Here is a 24,407-nt window from a genome sequence, read left to right as displayed (position 1 = left end):
TTTTACGATGAAAACAAGTAGTTCATATACTGTAACAAAAATTCAATATATAGTATAAATATTGGAATAATTACGTTGCTAAATCTTATAGCCAATAGAAGCTAAACATGTCACACATTGTTTCTGTCTCTCCGTGTCTTGTTCCTTGTGTGCTTGTGCATTGCTCAGGGGAACACTGATGTCTATTATCGTACTAGAAAACTTCTTATCTGTGGAAACATACTGAAAAGGGAGAAAATATTGGATTTTGTTTGTGAAAGCTTCAACCTCCGAAATCCTGTGAACATAGTGGACATATAATTAACATTTTCAAGTTTTAGTGAACGTGATTTAGTTAAAAAGAAGAAAGAATTAATTTGTAACAGTGTAACATTTGTAGGAAATGACTTTATTAACTGAAAGTATTATTAACTGTCAAATTTACAATACATTGTGCAGGCACCGTTCATTTGTCTCACTAGGTAGCCGATTCTCGCGTTCTTGTGATATCTCTCGCCAGCATTGATTCCGACGATAGTGAAGCTCGAAAAATGAACTAAAACTCTTTAAATATGCTTCATAGCTGGAAGTGACTACATTGATATCAGTGATTTTATGATGGCACTGACTCTCAAATATCGATACAGTTAGTTATTAGTTGATTATTGTGTCCTCTCCTGTGCAAGACTATCCAATAACTTACACGTCCCTGGTCAAGGTCAAGAAAACAAGACTTGAGCAGGATTAAGCACAGCCTTCACCGGAGGAGAAGCCGCAACTGGCTGCCGGAGTGGGGCACGAACCAAGAAAGAAGAACTGTGGTAAATACCGTAAATTAAAACAATTTGTGGCCTGTCAATGATTGAAAATTACTTACGTAAATGTTTCTGATTGGACTGTACATAAATGTATATATCCATGAAAATAATCTGTAGTTTTATCTGTTCCATGTACGCGCTATATTTGATTTGTGGCCCAAACGAGTCTCACTAAAAGGAAGTAACTTATTGAAAACCAAATGAATAATGACGTGCAGTTTGGCTGATTTAGCCACGTCTACCAAAGGTAAAGGCGTTGGTATTCGGGCATCTTGCCTTTTGCCGTACTTTAACATGATCAGTTATTATGCAGTGTACAATAGTTTGTGTTAAACAACGCAAGATAGTAGTTAATCTTTATAGTTGTAGGTAGACTGTGCTGCAGGCATTTGTTAGGTGTGTTGTGTTGGATTCTGTGATACGGTCTTTGTGAGGGAGATTCTCTAACGTGGTTTGTGATTACGAGTAACAGCGTCTGTAATTATAGGAATAACTTTTACTTTTGAAATGGTAAAAACAAGGAAAGCAAAAGTGGAGTTGGATAGATTAACCGATCTAGTTTCGCAAGAGAATTTAGCAGATTTGGACGAACTTTAAATTGAAAATATACCGACACCTGTAAAAAATGAAGTAACTGTCAGTGAAATACCGAACCTTGGTGACTGCATCGACTATAGAGCGCAGCGTACTTTGCGTAAATTACCCGACGAAACTGAGGCAACTACCGAAAAATCAGATAATGTACCGACTTGATATAGAGCTTTCAATCCACTTACCACCTTCTTAATGAAATTGGAGGAAAGGGATGAGGAAATACACAGGAAGCAAACTGAGATTGAAGCCGCACGGGATCGAACATTAGTCGAAACTCGAAGCGGAACAAGATAGGAAATTAGCTGAAAGAGACCGGAAAATCTTTGCTGATTTAGAACAGATTCGCAATAAATTAACTGAAGTAAAACGACAATATGAAAGCCTACCTGAGCTCGTAAACCAATTAAAGAATGAAGTTAAAAGATTTTGAAGCGCTGCAAACTAAAGCAGAAAACACAGTAGAATGTCTAACTCAGAAAATGGAAAATTTGGAAATAGAAAAAAGAAACAGATTTCGTGAAGCAATCCAAAAAGTGAAAGAACGATATGTTCGAATGGATAAAGACAAAAAAACTGAAATAAATACGCACGTGACTTCTGAAATAACGTCAGAAGCGCAAAGGGTTAACAAGAAATCTGGATTTGATACACATGACATCATATAAGGGTTCAAAGGTGAATTTTAACAAATCAAAGACGAAGTTGTTTCGGAGATTCTTTTAAATGGCAACGCGAAGTAGACTAAGTTAGAAGTAAACGAAACAAAGTCCGACTGAAAATAAGAAAAAGCTGGGCACATTTCCCCGTAGGATTAAATAGATGAAAGTTATTCTCCGGTATCTAAATCAGACACCAGATACGGGAATGAATAAAGCGTGTTTAGGACATATTCTGATCCAGTCGACGGTATGCGAAACAATGTTTCGTAGTTTTCGTTATAAAAATTGGAGCAGGGTATTGCAGATTATAATGAAAAGAAAGACAATTTCAAACTTATTCGTCCAAAAAGGGCACTCCACATCCCATAATATCCATTGAAAGCTTTAGGAACATTTTTCCTAGATTGTTGAATGAATACATTAAAATACGACTTATTGTATCCCACATAACCGGAGAGGCTGCTTTGTGGACCAGAACCAGAGCGTTGTACAACGTACGAAGTATTCTAAAGAATGTTTATAGTCAAATTTTGCTCAACGAGTAAACAACGAAAATTATGTCAAGAGGTATATAGTGCTGAATATTTCAACAAATGGGTAGCTTAAGAAAATATTTCGACCGTTATATTAATAAATCTAGATGTTGGGATAAACAAATATCGCACAGAGAAGTTCTCCGAAATAATTGATGCTGAAATGTACTACATTAACTTGTCCTTCCGGTCTGAATTTTTTAAAATTATTTATTTAATTATATATAGAGAAATAGTTTTACAGTGCTGTAATGTATTCATTGTGACTTCGCACGTGTCAAGCGACTAAACGAAAAAATTTTCCCCGGCACATTCTTATTTTTTATGCTAGTTTCATACAACGTTGAGAATAGCACTGTATAGCGCCAAGCATGTGTGAGTTCATAAAATTTTATTGTTGCTTCTACTATTCATGAGACATGTGTCCATAATATCACACATCTTTAAAATCATTACTGTTATTGCCTTTCGACGCCAACCTAGATCTGAAGATGATATGTAACGCAGACTGTTGTCGGATCATAAAAAGTGGTGGGCCAGTCAGTACTTGTTCATTTATTACAAGAAACCGTGCTGCACTTTTTTTTAAAATTCTTATTAGCTTGTATGATGAACACGCGGTAGGATTAGAATATGTCGTAATTCATCTTTTATTTAGACTCTCTTGCGCTGCAAACGTTTCTAGAGCACGTGACTGGAAAAGAGCGCGTCTCACCACTATTTACGTACAGATTAAGGGTAAACAACTATCAAAATTAAAGGCTATTTCTTGAATATCCGCCTTTTACAGGATAGCACGTCATGCTCTAATCTCAAACATTACGACGTTGTTGGAGGAAGAGAACAACCATGAATCAACCAGCACTGTTTCATATTACTTTATTCACACACTGTAGCTTTTAGATAGGATTTAATATTTAGTACCCTTATTACGTATCCTCAGCTCACAAAAATTTATTATAATTCAAACGGTCACGAGAAATAGGATTCTGAAATGAAAGATTGCTCTTTTAAGACTTACTTTGTTACAAAACCACCATGTGTATTCCCAGAATTAACATATAGTTCAAATTACAAAAAATAAAGTAAAGAAACTCACTGATATATGACGGCTGGCAAAGCTATTAGAGGGGAAAGGGGTCAATCTAAAACCATTTCTCCCTCAAGTCAATAGCAACAACGCTCACTGACTATATGTGACATCAAGAATGAGATTTTCACTCTGCAGCGAAGTGTGAGCTGATATGAAACTTCCTGGCAGATTAAAACCGTGTGCCGGACCGAGACTCGAACTCGGGAGCTTTGCCATTCGCGGCCAAGTGCTCTACCAACTGAGCTACCCAAGCGCGACTCACGCTCCGTCCTCACATCTTTACTTCCGCCAGTACCTCGTCTCCTACCTTCCAAACTTTACAGAAGCTCTCCTGCGAACCATGCAGAACTAGCACTCCTGAAAGAAAGTTTGGAAGGTAGGAGACGAGGTACTGGCAGAAGTAAAGCTGTGAGGACGGGGCGTGAGTCGTGCTTGGGTAGCTCAGTTGGTAGAGCACTTGCCCGTGAAAGGCAAAGGTCCCGAGTTCGAGTCTCGGTCCGGCACGCAGTTTTAATCTGCCAGGAAGTTTTATATGTGACGTTTTTACCAAGATTGTGAATCGGTCGCTGAACGTCAATACGTTGGCTGAAGTACAGGCCTGCAGGCCAAACGGTGTCGCTGCAGTGAAGACTAACCCCTCAGATGATGATCGGTAATTGGCCCAGGCTGCCAATATGCTCAGCAATGAACTGCCCAACGGGTGATGTGGAGACTGGCCGAAGGTGCGCAGCTGCAAACGCTGCAACCGGCATACCCTCGCTCCGAGATGTGCAGAGAATTAGAGCGGTGTGCCGAAAGAACAAAGGCTGTCTTCTGTGGCGGCTCTCCACCTATTTGCCGAGCGTACAACGTACTTCGGCCGAACTGGCCAGACCGTCCTCTACAATGAACACCCACCGAATGCTTTGAAAATCTCCTTCGTCCTCTTCTTCTTCTTCTTCTTCTTCTTCCTCAACACCAAAGCCTCCTGGAGTCGCCAAAAACTGCCCTCCAACGGTGAAGCTGCTTGTGCAAATTGCACCAGTGGTATACTTATAACACCGTAACAGCACTCACGCCTAGAAACGACATACCGGAAATCCTACAATGAGAAAGTTTACCGCCAAAATCTGTGCTCTCCTCAGCTAAACTTGACGCCACAGAAACGTGCGTCCATCCTATTCTTCTGGCAGACAATGCTCTCCATCCCACAGCAATCATACCTATAAGGCTCTGTCGAACGCGCGTCCATTCTACTCTTCTGGCAGACAATGCTCTCCATCCCACAGCAATCATACCCATAAGGCTCTGTCGGTCGCACACCCGAGGTGGAGAAAACACCTTTAGCATGGAGGCCGTTGGCCATTATCCTGCTGAAGACCGAGCCCTCTTCGTGAAGAGTGAGATGCCACCGCCTACGCTCACAGGCAAAGTGAGCACGCTTTTGTAGAATTTAGGATGCTTTGCTGGTCACGTCTCTCGCCGTCCTCACCGACACAGACATAATCTAGTGCCACAACTATTACTGCTAGCAGCAAACAAACTTTGTCATTCCCTGTCATTCCTGTAATTACTCATAGTTGAGATGGCTGCAATGCCTCTGCAGGGACTACGTAACTAATAAGGCATGAAAAATGGCATGCCCAAAGGGTCGCCACCTTTCAAGTACTAGCAGACTTAAGAAAATAAATCACACAAGCTAAGACTGTAGCGCAACATACATGGCACATTCTCAGAAGAGAGTACATGTCCCAGGCTTCCTGCAGACGTTGTTCAGCTAAGGCACGGATAACAGGTGTATCACAGTGTGCGAGTGAACTGACGCGCCAACTAGAAACGTACTCCAAAGATCAAGCGCTCGGGATAGTACGATTCTTGTAGACAAAACGTACAATTGCACAAACATTCACCGCGAAATTCTGGCGATATACGCACCAAATGCAATACGGGCTCCAGCTGTGATGAATTGGTGCTAGCAATTTGAGCAAGACTACATAGACGTCGGTGATGCTTATAGAGCAGTACGGCCATCGACACCGACCACAGACGTCAATGGCCAGTCAGTCGATCAACTGATTCGTAGCACTAACAGATCTTCCGAAAATGAGGACATTCACTCAGCGATTCTCGAATGGTTCCGCCCCAAGGAGCGGATTACTACCGACGAAGAGCTGAACAATTGACAGAACTTCCGGACAGTTTTTTACAGAGACTTAGTGATTATGTTGAAAAATAGTGTTATGTATCTGTGTAATTTTTCAGTGTAGTGCGGCATTCAATAAATGTCGCTTGGCATGCCGTAATAATGTACAGTATAACTTATTTTTTGAAGCTTGCACGTACATTCTTGTGATAAGATGATTTCATTTTCCTAACTTCTCAAAAGACGTCTGATGCTTTTCATTGACTACTGGTAACAAAGATGCAACATTACAAATAATCCTCACAGATATTCGAAAACCACGAAAAATTTTCACCTTGTGGAATACAGTGCGCTATAGGGGCGGTGAATGTTCAGCAGAAAGTAACGGCCTGTGGGTACATGCAATAGGACCCTTGATGTTCTTATTACATATAAAAGATTTATGTGATAGACTCTTCGTTGATGATGCTGTTTGCTTGCAGAACAACGGCGTTGTTAGACGACTGTAAGCAAATACAGAATTACTTACACAGTAATTATAGCTGATATGCGAGTGCAGCCGCAGGTGACAGCTAGAATACAACGCTTATACAATGCTCAACGTGTTTACTTCATATTAATCCGTACTTCCATACTAATGTTGTAAAAGCAAAAGCGTATCTGTCTCTTACGTTTTCACGACTTAGCCGCTGAACCGATTTCGATGACATTATTGATATGAGACAGCTGGAACCCTGAGTATGAACGTAGGCTACTTTACGAAATGCGTAGTACAAGGTATTTATTGATTTGAAGAATATTATACCCATTAGGGAAAAATATTTCTTTGCCACCGCCTTCGCCCCTACGTCCCAGACTGATTTGATCCCAGAAAAATCTGGCTTTTTATCGCCGTTAACATGCCCTAATCTTAACGGGTACATACGCTGCCAAGCAATAGCTTCAAAACCTTCTTCCATTTCGAAAATGCTGTATGAACGTAAATTAAAATATAATACTATGGAAATGCAATCTATCCACAAAGGAGATTGGTTACAAATCGCTTGTGCGACACATCCTCTAATATTATTCAAGCGTGTGGGACCCATGCCAAATAGAACTAGCAGGAGATATTGAAGTATACAGAGATGGGCAGCACGAATGTTCACAGGTTTTTTCTGACGTACGGGAGAGTGTTACTGAGACGCTGAAAGAAGTGAACGGGCAGAATCTTAAAGATAGACGGGAACTATACGGAAGTCTATTGAGAATGCTTCAGGGACCGGCTTTAAATGGTAACTCCAGGAGTATATTACAACTCCCTATATATCGGTCTCGTAGGGATCGTGAGGGTAAGATTAGATTAATTACAGCACGCAAAGGGGCACCGAAACAATCATTGTTGCTCGGATGTATACGTGAATAGAATGGCCAGAACCCCTAAAAACCGATACAGTGGGTCGAACCCTCCACCATGCACTTGAGAGGTGTTCGCAGAATATTGTTGTACCAGTAGTAGATGAACCAGAAGAACCTCCAAAAATTCTACTTCTCTGCAAATGTACTGAATAGAGGCATTTTAAATGTAATTAGAAAAAAGCTAATACATGCTTTCAGATAACATCATTTGGTATGGATGCAGAATCAAAATGCCATGTTTTTCACTTACTTTTACGATTCAGGGTCAAATGTGCCATAGAACTAGTTCTTTGCTTCCACCAGACTTTCATCAGCTTAAGCTCACTCAGATTTAATTAATGGGGAATGATACCAAAGATACAGACCGCAGTATAATAGTATCTAAAGAGTGGAAAAAGAGCCGGTTTTAAATATTCAGTGCTGCACGAATATAACAATCTAATAACTTTTGGAAATACTTTAGATATAATGATAGGAGAGGACTACAAATTAGTGATCCACCCAGACCGTACACCAATTGGGAACGTGGGAAGCAATACAATGAACCTTTGAAAAATGAAGTAGCGGCCTTGGTTACACGCGAACAGTCGGCAAGTCTCGTCGTCGTTTTGTATGCCCATGATGACATATTAACCAGGATGTTGCTAAACATAAATATTATGATGCATTGCGGTATCTGCTACCTTTTAGCAACGGCCAGGAAAGTTATCATTTCCAAATACCGCAATCCGATTGTATAGTGTGCTTATCCTTGTCAAACAAAAAAGTGTCATGTACGGATTATTATGCATATCATATGATAATACGAGAGAATAATTTTAATATGATAACACGATGCAAGCTACTGACCAGTCTGTTTTATGAAGCTATGTATGTTACGGTAGAAAGTTGAAACGTCCCCTTTGAACAATTATACATGACTGTGCTTAAACTGACACACAATATTTTTTGCGCAACGCAGTCTGACTTTCAATAATCCCTACAAAAGAATGGCCCTGACTAACGTTAACCTATACCTTTCACAAATCACTTACCTCACAAAAATCTTTGTTACTCGAACCACTGCAATACAGCGAGCGCCACTACTGCCAGCTACATAAAAGATTCAAACTACTGACGGCACTAACTACTGATAGGCATAGTTAGCAAATGAAAGATTTTGATAGAGAACAAATAATGTATTTACCTTAATAGTGTTCAAAAGTCATTAACAAAGATCTGCCCAACACTACAATGGTGAACAACAATGCAACCAACCACAGACTGCACACAGCACAGCCAGTGATTTTCATACAGAGCGCTAAGTGACGTAACTAACATAAAAACCTAAACAGCCTACTTACATAGCCCCCCTGCTCCCCACAAAAAATTTTACAAATTGTTTTGGGCAGTGGCCAATAATGATTTGATAAAATTTTTCATAATTACAATAACAAAGATATCAAATGCACACACTTATTGATACTATGTTGGTCAAAAGCTAAAATTTTCTCACAGTCCATGAAGACAGTCCTGGTCATTCATCACAGTATTAATTAGAATTTTATGCATGAAGTCTGAGCATTAAAATAAAATGCACATGGAAGTAGTGGATTTCCATGCAGTCTTAAAGAAGTAGTGTTGTCCTTCCAACAGAAAGACAGTGTTAACTCTTGACATGCAGACAGGTTATGGGCCACAACAGAGCAAACTCACAGCAGAACCAGTCGAAGTTCAAGAATATTGGTAGGTAGGTCATCACAGAGCAGACACACTGTAGTCCTGGTAGAGATTATGGTATTGGTGGGCCACCAGAGGTGCAGACCCACTGCAGTCCGTGTAGAAATAATGATATTGGAGGGCCATCAAAGATTCAGACCCACTGTAGTCCTTGTAGAGACGGCCAGCAGCCATCTGTTGCGACTGTGCAGGTGCACAATCACCATCGAAGAGTCTTGCGGACAATATAGCAAGTCCATAAACGACCACTTGTGCACTCACGAAGTTTTTGGAATTGTCCTTACCAGCAATGCTGTTAATCAGTCCCTTGCTGAATTATTAACACACATGCAAGCACTAACAGTTAGTAGCTTAATGCTTTGCAACAGCAACAGCAAATGCAATAATTTATACCCAAATATGACATAGCTCAAGCAGAAAAAATAGTACACAAAAGACAACAATGCAGATAAGGGAAATGTCTATTCACATCTTAATGTCTATGTAATTAAATGGTGCACCACAACTTATTCTACAAAATAAATTACCAAGTACTTGAAAAGAAAATTATGTATGCAGTTACTGTTATTAGTCCATTCCTATTGTTCTTTCCTTACCAAGCGCTCCTTTTTCGAAGAATGTGGATCATAAAATTATTATTTAATAGATCTGTTGACGAAGTTTTCACATTAGCAAATGCATTTAATTTTATTTTATAAAACCAATGCTGCAACACAGCTGGAAACCAGATATCAAATGAAATAAGCAACTACGTAAAGCAAAGCTTGAAAACATCATTCAATAGCCATGTGGCATTTCATAAGTCAGTAGAAATTCTCTCAAGTCTCATGGAAAGACACTTGTCATAATCAGGTGTGCAGATGTAAGAATATTTCCCGTCAACTCATAAGCATATCAGCAAGTATCACAAAGTACGTGCTCCACAGTATTATCATATGTTTCCAAGTTTGAGCATGTCGTATTTGCGATGCTTTCTACAAAGAAATGTCAATAGCGAGGATAATGGCCTCTTTTTTTTTCCACCTGTGCCTCTGAAAGGCACACACTAATGGCTTTTTTCCAGGCAACTGTCACGCAGCTGGGTGCTTACAGTGCATTACAGTAGAAATGTGTATAAACAAAATCCTATAAATATAACAGTGTCAAAAAAATTTTCGCCGGCATTGTGATACATTCACGCATTTACGCACATTTCATAACTCTTAAAGTACGATTCTTGGTTTCCACCATCCTTTTTCTCAAATCAGAGTGCCTAACCACTACTTATTGTTCCTTACCTTATTACCTATATACATATTCGTCGACACTTCAATATTTCGTCATAAGAAATACATAGCATAATCAAATTCCTCATATAGCATCAGCTTATTGATCATAAACATACCTCAAAAGCATAATACACATTGTCATCCTAATAATATCATAAAACCTCAGCCAAATCTCAAAAACGTCGTAGCTTTCTGCAATAATTTCAAACCCTAAAAAATATTCTCTACTCATTTCAATAGTGTCATCTACCTCAAATGTACTTTAAAAATCATGATCTCATACCAAATATATCATTCAAAGCTCTTATAGTATCACAATGGTTCCGAAAAAATATGAACAGTTCACACAGTACAGACAAAATAGTTTCATAAGTGTGAAGTTATCCAACTGTGTAATTGTGTAAACATGTCACTGATGTAGTAAAAAAAATGTTTGTCTCTCAGTTAAATGATCAGATATCTGTATAATTTATGTGTTAGAGAAATATGGTGCCGATGTGTAAAGTTGTATAAGCAAATACCATAGAAGCTAGGGCTCCTTGTGCTTGCCAAACACATGGTACACAAAGTAAGCGTGTACCCCCTGAGGATTAATGTAATTATACCCTCAGGTGTTACAGATTACAGCAATGGAATGAAATATATCACGGAAAACTTTCTTTGTAATTCAAAAAATCTTTAAAAATAAATGTTTTAAGTACAAGATTAATCACTCAAATACGTGTGCTGTAGCGCTAAATTCTGCGTCTTGTTGTAACATAATCTCTGCCATTACTTAAGGGTAAAAAATGTGCCAAGTGTCGTAATTATCGTCGTCCGTAAGCAAAGTTCTGTGGAAGTCAATGTACTTACCTCGTAATAAACAATAGCGAAATGCTATGCATATAGGTATCGTAGTTATTACGTACAGCACTGTGATCAAGAAAGTACTACACTGTAACGTATTTTGTGCTACAAAAAAGGCTGTCTTATTGTAGCTATACTACAAAGTTACTACTAAAACATGTTTTACTTTCCAGAAGAATTCAGAAAAACTATGCAGATATAAAGCAGATACAGCACAAAAGCAACAATGTAAACTGTGTCGCACATTAGTAGCGTCGTGATATAATCGTGTAGCTGTCAAAGAAACGAAATCCTAAGTCATCTCTAATCCCACAGAAAGTACTTCAAATAAAGAATGTCTTTTCAAGTAAACCAAAATGTTGCATATGTTCTAAGTATGTAAGCCTTATAGTCGCAACTAACAAGCAAGAATGTGCACACACAATAACACTGTATTGTCTGTTCACTATAACAATGCATTCGTAATTACTGTCTAAATTTGTCCCCTAGGTTCTAGACTGGATCATAATCATGAGTTATCTGCTATATTAGCAGGTCCTTTGCCTCTCCATTTTCTGCGATCAATTGCTTCCTCCTTAAGGCTGCTGTATGTTGTACCGTCCATCATGTCATCCAGTATCTGGAATCTCTTCCTTCCTCGCTTCCTTTTCCCTTCTACATAACCTTATAAAACCGTTTTTATCAGTCCGCCATTCTTTCTTAATATATGCCCAATCCAATTTCTTTTCCTTCTCTTTATTACATCTAGTAACTGTCTTTTCTCTCCCACTCTTCTCAGTACCTCTTCATTTTTTACTCGGTCCATCCAACTTATTCTTTCCATCTTCCGCCATGTCCATACCTCAAAAGCCTCCAGCCTTTCTGTCTTTTTTCCTCGTAGTCCATGTTTCAGCGCCATATAGAAGAACACTCCATACAAGACATTTTATGAGTCTCTTTCTGAGTTCTCTGTCCAGACCACTGCAGAAGATTCTCCTTCTCTTATAAATCGCCTCTTTTGCCATTGCTATCCTTGTTTTAATTTCTGTGGTGCACTTCCAGTCGGTGTCTATCCTGCTTCCAAGATACTTAAAATTTCGCACTTGTTCTATTGTTTCTCCATTCAGCACAATTTTTATTTCCCTATGTCCTCCTATTGCCAATACTTTTGTTTTATTTGTGTTAATTTTCATTCCATATTTTTTCCGTTAGTTGCAATGGTGTCCACCAAATCCTGTAATTCTTTATCCCTTGTGGATAGAAGGACCATGTCATAGGCAAATCTCAAGCACCCTACTCTTCTTCCTCCAATTTCTACTCCTTTGTCATCTAATGAGCATTGGTCAATCATATTTTCCAAGTAAAGGTTGAAAAGAGTAGGTGATAAACAGCATCCTTGTCTTACTCCTTTCCCTAGTCTGATCCAGTTTGTACTTTCTCCTCTCACTTTAACTGAAACTTTTTGATTAAGGTATAATGAGTTTGTAAGTCTTCTGGTTTTCCAGTCCACTCTCTTTTCCCTCATAATAGTCGCCAGCTTGTCCCAAACCACATTGTCAAATGCCTTTTCTAAATCGATGAAGCACATATATAGGTCTCTTCCTTTTTCAATAAACCTTTCTCCCAAGATTCGTAGGAGCCCTATTGCATCTCTGGTGCCCGTATTCCATCTGAAGCCAAACTGCTCCTCGCCGAGATTCTCCTCTATTACTTTTTCAAATCTTTTATTAATTATTCTTAACATCACTTTGGCTGCATGTGAAATGAGGCTGATTGTCCTGTGCTCGCTGCATTTCTTGGTTCCTTGTTTTTTCGGTAATGGAATCATTATTGTTGTCAAAAAGTCCTCAGGCCATTCACCACTGTCATATATTTTATTACACAACCTCAATATTTCTCTTATTCCATTGTGGTTCAAGCATTTTAGTATTTCTCCCGGTATTGTATCTGTATCTACTGCTTTGCCATTTTTCATTGCAGCAATGGCAGACTTTGCTTCTTCCATTATGATGGTCTGTCCTTTCTCTTCATCACTTACACTGTTGTGTGATTCAAGTTCCAGAGTTACTGGTTTGCTATTTGTGTCATATAGCTCCTTTATATATTCTTCCCATCTCTGTAGGACATCGTCACGATCTTTGTACACTACCTCTTCGTCTTTCCTCAAAAATTTCATAGTAGCACTTCCTGCTCTGTTTTGTTCCCATTTCATAGTCTTTACTCTGTTGTATAGTAAGTCGTATCTTCCCTTCCTGTCCAGTTCTTCAATTTCATCACATTCCTCTTTTAGCCATTTTTTCCTAGCCTGCTCTGTTTCTCTTCGCAGTTCGTTATTTAACCTTCGGTATATCTTTCTTGCATCTTCAGTGTTCTTGTTTTTCAATTTTCTTCTCTCCTCCATCTTGGAAATCATTTCTTGTGTGACCCATTGTTTTTTGACCTTTTCCCTTTTACATATCCTATATTTTGCTGTCCTGCTTTAATGATTCCTTCTTTCAGCATATTCCAGTACTCGTTGGCATTATCAGGTGCTTCTTTGTCTCGTAATGTGTTTAGAAAGTCCCGAGACAGCATTTCTGTAATTTATTCTTTGTTGGACCTTATCTTCTCTAAATCCCACTTCTTCACCATTGTCGCCTTTTTCAGTTTTTTCATTCTTATTTCTATTTCTGCCATAAGTAAGTTGTTGTCACTATTAATATCTGCACCTGGTAATGTGTGCACCTTCTTGATTCCATTCCTGTATCTTTCATCTACTAGTATAAAATCGATTTGGTTTCTGTATTTATCCCCTGGTGATCTCCAAGTGTAGAGCCTCCTCTTATGGTTCTTGAACCATGTGTTTGCCGCTATCAGCTACCTATCCCTGCAGAAGTCAATTAACCATTTACCTCTGTCATTTCTCTTTCCAAGACCATGACTGCCTATTATGTTTCCCTCTTTCCCTTCTCCCACAATGGCGTTCCAGTCTCCCATTACTATTTTGCAGCATTTTTTATTTTCGTTCACTATTCACTCTATTACATTGTACGTTTCCTCTACAATTTGGTCATCATGTTCTGAAGTTGCCATATACACCTGGACAATCAGTAAATCTTTTTGTGCTCCTTTCAGCCTTACACCAATAACCCAGTCATTTGCATAGTCTACATATTCCACACATTTAGCCAATACCTTTCTCATAATCATTTCTACTCCATTAACTCCTTTTACTTCTCCTCCTGAGTAGTAGAATACATATTCATCTGACTGCAACTCTCCATGGCCATTCCATCTTACCTCAGCAACTCCTACGAGGTCCATATGATTCTTTTCCATCTCTCTTTTAAGGTTTTCTAGTTTTCCTGCTTGTAGCAGAGTTCTGACATTCCAGGTACCAATTCTCGTTTTGATTTTTTGCCTCCTTTCAAGTTGTCCTCCCCGGAGATCCGAATGGGGGGACTATTTTACCTCCGGACACTGATTTAACATGAGAGGAAGCCATTTATTGTGCATAAAATGGAGATTACATTATGCAGGGAAGATAGACTGGATAGTTAATTTTAAAACATAGTTGCATGTAAACAGTTTCTAAGTGTGACAAAGAGTACTAGTAACGTGAAGCGAAAAATTTTATATCAAGGACTAAGTTAACAAAACAGATTATCTCTCAATAAACGGCTTTACATGTGGAATGTGGCGCAATCTTTTACCCTTTCTAGTGTGCAGAGTTTCAACTTAAAAGAAATTATCATGTTGTATACGTCGGTAAGGAATGCTAAAAATTTTTTCAGGGTTAGCGTCTGTTATTTTTCTGTGAGCCAGCCGGCGCACATGGCTGCCTGCAGTGCGAATCATTGTCTATCTCTTTGTTGGCGCGCGACGTTGTTGGGATTAGGAGACCTGTTGTTGTTGTTGTTGTGGTCTTCAGTCCTGAGACTGGTTTGATGCAGCTCTCCATGCTACTCTATCCTGTGCAACCTACTTCATCTCCCAGTATCTAATGCAACCTACATCCTTCTGAATCTGCTTAGTTTATTCATCTCTTGGTCTCCCTCTACAATTTTTACCCTCCACACTCCCCTCCAATGCTAAATTTGTGATCCCTTGATGCCTCAGGACATGTCCTACCAACAGATCCCTTCTTCTAGTCAAGTTGTGCCACAAACTTCTCTTCCCCCCAATCCTATTCAATACCTCCTCATTAGTTACGTGATCTACCCACCTAAGATTAAACATTCTTCTGTAGCACCACATTTCGAAAGCTTCTATCCTCTTCACTTCCATACATGGCTACACTCCATACAAATACTTTCAGAAACGACTTCCTGAGACTTAAATCTATACTCGATGTTAACAAATTTCTCTTTTTCAGAAACGCTTTCCTTGCCATTGCCAGTCTACATTTTATATCCTCTCTACTTCGACCATCATCAGTTATTTTGCTCCCCAAATAGCAAAACTCATTTACTACTTTAAGTGTCTCATTTCCTAATCTAATTCCCTCAGCATCACCCGACTTAATTCGACTACATTCCATTCTCCCCGTTTTGCTTTTGTTGACGTTCATCTTATATCCTCCTTTCAAGACACACTCCATCCCATTCAACTGCTCTTCCAAGTCCTTTGCTGTCTCTGACAGAATTACAATGTCATCGGCGAACCTCAAAGTCTTAATTTCTTTTCCCTGGATTTTAATACCTACTACAAATTTCTCTTTTGTTTCCTTTACCACTTGCTCAATATACAGATTAAATAACATCGGGGACAGGCTACAACTCTGTCTCACTCCCTTCCCAACCACTGCTTCCCTTTCATGCCCCTCGACTCTTATAACTGCCATCTGGTTTCTGTACAGATTATAAACAGCCCTTCGCTCCCTGTATTTTACCCCTGTCACCTTTAGAATTTGAAAGAGAGTATTCCAGTCAACATTGTCACAAGCTTTCTCTAAGTCGACAAATGCTATAAACGTAGGCTTGCCTTTCCTTATTCTTTCTTCTAAGATAAGTCATAAGGTCAATATTGCCTCATGTGTTCCAACATTTCTACGGAATCCAAACTGATCTTCCCCGAGGTCTGCTTCTACCAGTTTTTCCATTCGTCTGTAAATAATTCGCGTTAGTATTTTGCAACTGTGACTTATTAAACTAATAGTTCGGTAATTTTCACATCTGTCAGTACTTGCTTTCTTTGGGATTGGAATTATTATATTCTTCTTGAAGTCTGAGGGTATTTCGCCTTTCTCGTTCATCTTACTCATCAGATGGTGGAGTTTTGTCAGGACTGGCTCTCCCAAGGCCGTCAGTAGTTCAAATGGAATGTTGTCTTCTCCCGGGGCCTTGTTTCGACTCAAGTCTTTCACTGCTCTGTCAAACTCTTCACGTAGTATCGTATCTCCCATTTCATTTTCATCTACATCCTCTTCCATTTCCATAATATTGTCCTTTCTGCTTTCCCCTCTTTGCTTAGAACTGGGTTTCCATCTGAGCTCTTGATATTCGTACAAGTGGCTCTCTTTTCTCCAAAAGTCTCTTTAATTTTCCTGTAGGCTGTATCTATCTTACCCCTAGTGAGATAAGCCTCTACATCCTTACATTTGTCCTCTAGCCATCCCTGCTTAGCCCTTTTGCACTTCCTGTCGATCTCATTTTTGAGAAGTTTGTATTCCTTTTTGCCTGCTTCATTTACTGCATTTTGATATTTGCTCCTTTCATCAATTAAATTCAATATTTCTTCTGTTACCCAAGGATTTCTACTAGCCCTCGTCTTTTTACCTATTTGATCCTCTGCTGCCTTCACTACTTCATCCCTCACAGCTACCCATTCGTCTTGTACTGTATTTCTTTCCCCCATTCCTGTCAATTGTTCCCTTATGCTGTCCCTGAAACTCTGTACATCCTCTGGTTTAGTCAGTTTATCCAGGTCCCATCTCCTTAAATTCCCACCTTTTTGCAATTTCTTCAGTTTTAATCTACAGTTCATAACCAACAGATTGTGGTCAGAGTCCACATCTGCCCCTGGAAATGTCCTACAATTTAAAACCTGGTTCCCAAATCTTTGTCTTATAATTATATAATCTATCTGATACCTTTTAGTATCTCCAGGATTGTTCCATGTATACAACCTTCTTTTATGATTCTTGAACCAATTGTTACCTATGATTAAGTTATGCTCTGTGTAAAATTCTACCAGGTGGCATCCTCTTTCATTTCTTCCCCCCAATCCATATTCACCTACTACGTTTCCTTCTCTCCCTTTTCCTACTGTCGAATTCCAGTCACCCATGACTATTAAAGTTCCGTCTCCCTTCACTACCTGAATAATTTCTTTTATCGCATCATACAGTTCTTCAATTTATTCGTCATCTGCAGAGCTATTTGGCATATAAACTTGTATTATTGTAGTAGGCATGGGCTTCGTGTCTATCTTGGCCACTATAATACGTTCACTATGCTGTTCGTAGTAGCTTACCTGCACTCCTATTTTTTTTATTCATTATTAAACCTACTCCTGCATTACCCCTATTTGATTTTGTATTTATAACCCTGTATTCACCTGACCAGAAGTCTTGTTCCTCCTGCCACCGAACTTCACTAATGGGGGGAGGTAGGAGACCTAACTTCTACAAATTCACCTTGCCGAGAAGGCCCTGCCCTGTTTGAATCTCGCCAGTTCTGACGAAGTTCAGGTCTGTCGTTATGATTATATTGTCTGTCGTCATGTCGGTAGTTCCTGTAGTTTCTTTCTTGTCGGTTAAGTGGTGGAGAATTTCTCCCTGAATCGTAACTGCGCGCTGGACCGTTGCGTCTGAAGTTATTCTGTCTCCCTTGACAATAATTATTTTGGTTCCCATATTGTCTGTTTCATTGATTGTCTCTGTGATAGTCATTACTGCGGAGAGGTGATCTTTCCCTGTAATTCTTACTACTGTGCCACCGGCTGTCATAGGGGTGGTGTCTGTTTTGGTCACGATTTACGTTGTAAGAATAGCCTTGTTGTGCCCAGTTATTATTTCTGTCATCGCGGAATTGTGACGGATGTGACCTGCAATTGTTGTGTTCTTGTTTTCGCGTCCCGCGGTTGTCACTGTCAATTTCCAGTTCTTGTAACAGTCCCTGAAAAGCTTCAATGTCGTCTTTGCAACGTCCTGCCAAAATAATATGTCATAAATGTTCAGGCAATGTGATTAAGCAAATTCGGATGAGTTCTGTGGGGCTGTAAGGGTTTGAAAGATACTGATTCTTATGTAACATGTCTTCAAAATATTTCACGAGACTGGAAAATTCAGGTTGTTCGAAATGTTCCATCCTTATGATGCTATGTTTTACTTGGTCTTGTGTGGCTTGAGACCAATATGTTGAAAGGAAGACATGATAAAATTCTCCTTCACTGTGGCAATCGTGAATGACCAATCGCATTCTTACAGCTGGTTCATTCTCTAAGTAGTCACACATAAATACTAATCTGTGCTCTAATGATCAGTTGGGAGGAAAACAATGAGAGAATTGATGGAGCCACGCTTGTGGATGAATGTCGTTGCCAGAATGTGTGCGGTGAAATGAAACTTAATTTGAAGAACTGGTGTCTATACAATTGTAAATTTACAACACAAGAATACAATTACAAAGGTACAAAAAACCTAATTAAAGAACATAATAGCACAGATAACATTTGTAGTAATATGGGCTTTACAAAAGAATAGAAATACATTTGTACATCAGTGTTACAGGAATTATGACATAAGTAAATAAATAAAATAATAAGAATCTTTTTCGAAACATTAATTTCACACATGAGCATTGAAACAGAACAGAACAATAAATAATGTCTAAATATCTTTACAGAGTAAATAACACATTATTAGAAAAATTCTAAAACATTACTCTTATGAGATAAACACATAAAGACAGGAAGAACACAAACACACAAGGGTACAGAAACACATAGTGGAATAACACAAAAGGAAAGGACAGGGTTTGTTTTAGTGCAGTATTTTGCAAAAAAAACTTTCTTTACTTCTTGTTGGAGATCTCCCATCGTTCATCATTATTCCTAAAAATTCGTATCTATATCTGCTTTCTGTAATCTATTCATATCCTCTTCCAAAATAATTATTCTTCATTGTACAGTACCCTTTTTTTTAAAAAAAACTTTTTTCATATAACTTCTCAATCCATTTCTTCCAATTCATTGCAACTCATTCTCTTATATAGCCTACCCCCTCTTAAGCTAACTTAAATCTCAGATGTATAAACTAAGGGACAAGGCAATGCAGCAGCACAACAATTGACACAAACAGCAATGACAAAAAAAATGCAAATTGGGAAAGAAAGCAGCAGTATATCTAAATTAGCGAAGCAAATGCAACATTACTAATATGAGCCAATGTGCAACAACAAGAAAAATAAATCTGTAGTAAAACTGGCTTAACAGAGTAATAAAAAGTGAAATTCAGTAGCACTATGCCTGGGGAACAACAGCACCAAATGCAATAAATGATACCTAAATATGACATAGCTCAAGCAGAAAAAATTGTACACTAAAGACAACAATGCATATAAGGGAAATGTCTATTCACATCTTAGTGTCTATGTCATTAAAGTGGTGCACCACAAAAACTTATTGTATCAAAAAAATTACCAAGTAGTTGAAAAGAAAATTGTGTATGCAGTTACTGTTATTAGTCCCTTCTTATTGTTGTTTCCTTTCCAAGTGCTCCTGTCTCGAAGAATGTGGATCTTAAAATTATTACTTAATAGATCTTAATAGTGTTCAGAAGTTATAATATATATATCAGTTCATGACATTCAGTCTTACAAATTTACTCTCTCTGATCATCCGCTCTCAAAACTCTGCCATCTCACTCCCCACATCCACCACCGCTGGCGGCTCACCTCCAACTGCGCAACGCTACGCGCTGTTCACATGTAACTGCCCAGCACTACAATAGCAATATTCCAACAATGCAAATCAGCCACAGACTGTACATAGCACAGCTGGTGATTTTCATACAGAGCGCTACGTGGCGTTATCAACATACAAACCTAAACAGCCTACCTACAAATGCAATTATTGAGAAGTTGTCTGCCCCTGGTAGCTGAGTGGTCAGCGCGACAGAATGTCATACCTAACGCCCCAGGTTTGATTCCCGGCTGGGTCGGAGATTAGCTCCGCTCAGGGACTGGGTATTCTGATGTCCTTATCATCGTCATTTCATCCCCATCGACGCGCAAGTCGCCTAAGTGGCGTCAACTCGAAAGACTTGCGCCAGACGAGTGGCCTACGCGACGGAAGGCCCTAGCCACACGACATTTCCATTTCCATTAAGAATTTCATAAAGATTTTATATATTTTGGTATTTCCCTTGTTTCCTCATGTTCGTCCCATAGATATGTTAGAAACTGCAATTTCTCAGTTTGCTGTACATAGAAGGTGGATTGCACTTTGTGGGCAGCTGTCCATGTGGGACGAGATGGGTGAAACATCAAAGAAAGGAAAAAAATATTTAAAACAATTATTGATATAATATTAGCATCAAGTAAAAAGTTTAGAACAACATAAAAACATTTACACAGAAAGATTAGTTTAGCGTCCCCTAGCGGTAAATCGACAAAGTTAAAATAACCCCATTCTATCGGCTTAAGTAGATGTATGCCTAAAATTAACATCGTCCCATTATAAGCCTCTAACATGAATAGTTTTTCTGTTCTGGAAGAAAGTTTTAATTATGTTTCCTGTCATAATGAACAGTGGAGCCAATACAAAATAAACTGTAATTGCTAACAATGGGTCCATGTTTCTCATAGGGCAATCGTAACACGATAGTCTATCATTTGAGATAAAGCTATAGGCAGACAGTTTTATTAAACGCATAACATGAAGAGGCTATATTTAGCATACCTATATTACGTATCAGTTGGTAATAGTAATTACAGATAAAAATCACCATGTGAAAATGGAAGCTCCCATAAATAATAAATAAGTAAAACAGCCAAATAAGCACTGCAATAAGGCAAATAACACGTAATGATTAAATGTTAATCTTTCGTATTTATTTCGCGAACATATTTCAGGTGTGGACACATTTATTCAGCAAAGTTGCATGTCTATGATATATGTTTCAACACATAAAGGTGTGTCGGCAGCCGTTGCCTAGAGACACAGAACCCACAGTCGTAAGTAACAGCTAGTCGACCAAGGCACTTTCGCTTAAAGAAGCGAGCTGGGACTTAACAGCACGAAGATGTGCTTCTCTAAGATAATGTCTCCGATATCCAACCCAAAATAGGCTGAGAATCTTGACTAACCTGAGTTCGACAGCTGGCAGGATTGACATACCCGGTGATCAAAAAGTCTGTATAAATTTGAAAACTTAATAAACTACGGAATAATGTAGATAGAGAGGTGAAAATTGACACATGCTTCGAATGACATGGGATTTTATTAGAACAAAAAAAAGTATTGCTAGACACGTGACCCGCGAAAGATCTCTTGCGCGCGTCGTTTGGTGATGATCGTGTGCTCAGCCGCCACTTTCGTCATGCTTGGCCTCCCAGGTCCCCAGACCTCAGTCTGTGCGATTATTGGCTTTGGGGTTACCTGAAGTCGCAAGTGTATCGTGATCGACCGACATGTCTAGGGATGCTGAAAGACATCCGATGCCAATGCCTCACCATAACTCCGGACATGTTTTACAGTGCTGTTCACAACATTATTCCTCGACTACAGCTATTGTTGAGGAATGATGGTGGTCATATTGAGCATTACCTGTGAAGAACATCATATTTGCTTTGTCTTACTTTGTTATGCTAATTATTGCTATTCTGATCAGATGAAGCGCCATCTGTCGGACACTTTTTGAACTTTTGTATTTTTTTTCGGATCTAATAAAACCCCATGTCATTCCAAGCATGTGTGTCAATTTTTACCTCTCTATCTACATTATTCCGTGATTTATTCAGTTTTCAAATTTATACTGATTTTTTGATCACCCGGTACTTGGACCTTGCGTCCATACTCACCGTGTGGATGTTTTGGGCGCCAACGTCTTCCCGTCTTTTCTCATGGCCATCAGTCAGTAGTTTTGAAATAGTTGCCAGTCTGAGGAGTGGGAAGCAACGGATAGTGGGTAACCAGGGAATTAAAGGAGATGAAGTGGATCGCTAACAGGTTGGAAATAATCAGCCAACATGAGATGTCGCTAAGAACATTCTCGTGGCTAGTATCGCTCCTCCAAAAATTTAAAAACCTCAGTATAATGGGAAACGTAGCTGCTTCAGTTACGTGTTACAATCGGCGCTGTTCGCCTCAGTTAAGATATACGTTTAATAAGAAGCAGAGTCGTCTTTCAATACTGACTGTGCGGCAGCGATTAGTTGGATCAGGCGCAGTTTCCTTAGTAGGAGCTATTCCTTTACACGAACATTTATTTTCTTTTTAATTTCTTACAGAATCACATCTTCCATCCATCCATACGTTTTACAAAAATTACTTTTAACTATTAATCACAACACATAATCTAGTCTCATCTTAGGATTTTCTCTGATGTTGCGGAGCAGGAGCAGGTTATTCCTTAGTTGAATGTTTGTAATAGTTTACTTCATGCAAGCACTTTTAGTATGTTGAAGGAGGAAGGGTTCGGGGTGGTTTGGTGAGGAGCGTTGAAAACGATTTACATTGTAAGGTTCAAATTTCTGAAGACACTTGTTGATTTGGGAATTCAGGTTGGATGGGATATGAGAGGTACTGGTTACTTTTGAGTCCAAGGAGCAAACAACGTTTGTAACAATCACGTGATACAGCTATATATAATCAAGGTAGGCCTAGTTGTCTGCAAGAAAGAACAGTTTCTTGATAAAATGGGATATCAATTGGGTACACCACATAACGAATGTTGTGAAACATTGTGGAGTAAGAAGTTGTACCTATACGACGTTATAGTCATTTAAAATGGGATGCACTGAGCCCTAAACCTTTTATTTATATTAGTGGAAAAAATTATTGCGTTAGGCAAGACATGAAGTGACATATCCATCTTATGACACGCAGAAATAATTCTCTTATTACTGTTTAAACTATCATCCAGTATTACACATTGATCCCTAAAAGTCTGGAATAAAAACGATTCATGTATTATTATTTATTAAGTGAAAGGCATTCTCAGCCACAAACAGCTTGGAAGCAGTTGATAATACTGTTTAAATATACGACTATGCTTTCTGGTTTGTCATTCAAACACATTTGTACATTGTCTGGATAACAGCTGTATGAAAGATATATATGCCCATACTAAGAGCTACCTTCCACGGCACCTACTCAATGGCATCATTTAGATTCTGGCTCGCAGAGCTTATCCTATTTCCGACGCGGACATTTTAGCCAAGGACGGCTGCGTTTAACTAAAATGGATATTGTGACAAGCAGATTCGTCGGGTTATGGAATTTGGACCATCTCCGGAGGTGCGTGAAGAGGAACATATATTGTTCTTCGTGTAGTGCTGACTACAACAGGCTCACAAATCGAAGTAGCTGAACATCGTGTAAATGTGAGAAAACTCTGATATCTGTCAGTACTTCCGGGTTTTGGAACACAGTTTACAAGGAGGTAAATGAAATTTGGTTGACAGATAATTTAATGAATAAAGACAAAGGTTTTGGGAGCGATACATCGTTGTCGTCGGTATTTTACAAGGAGCAGCAATTATGGTGGGCGGCGCATGCGCCATGTTCGGTACAGAGTCCTATACATGACGACAACCTGCAGCACTGCTATCAGTTTTTAGCGAGGCTCAGCAGCAGCAGTAACGGCCTTCTGAAGATGGCTGACAAATGGATCACCGAAATATCAAGTCGTGTTGGTTTTAGAATGGGACAGAAAATCTGAAGAGACCACCAAAAGGAAACACTGTTTGAATCACTAAATAACTTGTTGCAGTCTGTTAACGTATGACCTTCCTTCAACCCTGAACTGAGTCATTATACCCTTCAAGTTATATGAAAACCGATCTAATGAGTGGCAGCAGATGAGCAGTTTACTACAGACATATTCTTGCATTCTGCCAGGATACGTTATTCGCGAGGCCTTTAGCAAAAGTAACAAACTGCAGCACTAATAATGGTAACCAATAACGAATCTTTACTTGTGCATGCTCAGTAATAAAGTGGATGGAATACATGATTAATTTTGTAGGTGATTTGACCCCCAAATCACAGAGCTGACACTCTCTCATACAAACAACCTCTCTAATGCATCTAGTTGGAAATGAACGCAGATGGCAATGGCGGGTACGTCATTCCATGCTGCTTCAACTCTACACAAGAGTTCATTCTCGTAGTGTCTGGCATGTGGTTGCATGCCTGTCTCTCGATAACTAATGACCGGATGTCTTCAGTCGGTGAAAGATCTGCAGGTCGCGCT

At 39.1% G+C, this 24,407-nt stretch overlaps 1 non-coding gene across 1 annotated transcript; it reads left to right on the top strand.

Annotated features, from left to right (window-relative positions):
* The first annotated feature begins 4,106 nt into the window (after positions 1-4,106).
* Trnas-uga lies at positions 4,107-4,183 on the top strand. The gene has a single exon. It is a non-coding gene; the product is annotated as a tRNA-Ser (tRNA).
* Positions 4,184-24,407: the final 20,224 nt, after the last annotated feature.

Source organism: Schistocerca piceifrons, chromosome 2 (assembly GCF_021461385.2).
Source record: "Schistocerca piceifrons isolate TAMUIC-IGC-003096 chromosome 2, iqSchPice1.1, whole genome shotgun sequence".
NCBI classification, from domain to species: Eukaryota; Metazoa; Arthropoda; class Insecta; order Orthoptera; family Acrididae; genus Schistocerca; species Schistocerca piceifrons.
Note: the sequence above shows the minus strand (reverse complement) of the source record. Positions and strands in the feature narration are given on the sequence as shown.